The sequence below is a fragment of the Arachis duranensis genome, chromosome 7 (genome assembly GCF_000817695.3).
Source record: "Arachis duranensis cultivar V14167 chromosome 7, aradu.V14167.gnm2.J7QH, whole genome shotgun sequence".
In the NCBI taxonomy this organism is placed as follows: domain Eukaryota; kingdom Viridiplantae; phylum Streptophyta; class Magnoliopsida; order Fabales; family Fabaceae; genus Arachis; species Arachis duranensis.
In genome coordinates, this window is record NC_029778.3 from 28,613,685 (window position 1) to 28,613,947 (window position 263).

The window sequence follows — 263 nt, forward strand, 5'->3', positions numbered from 1 at the left end:
ACAAACTCATAGTAAAGTCCAGAAATGTGAATTTAACATAAAAACTAATGAAAACATCCCTAAAAGTAGCTTAAACTTACTAAAAACTACCTAAAAACAATGCCAAAAACGTATAAATTATCCGCTCATCACAACACCAAACTTAAATTGTTGCTTGTCCCCAAGGAACTGAAAATCAAATAGGATAAAAAGAAGAGAATATACTATAAATTCCAGAATATCAATGAATATTAATTATAATTAGATGAGCGGGACTTGTAGCT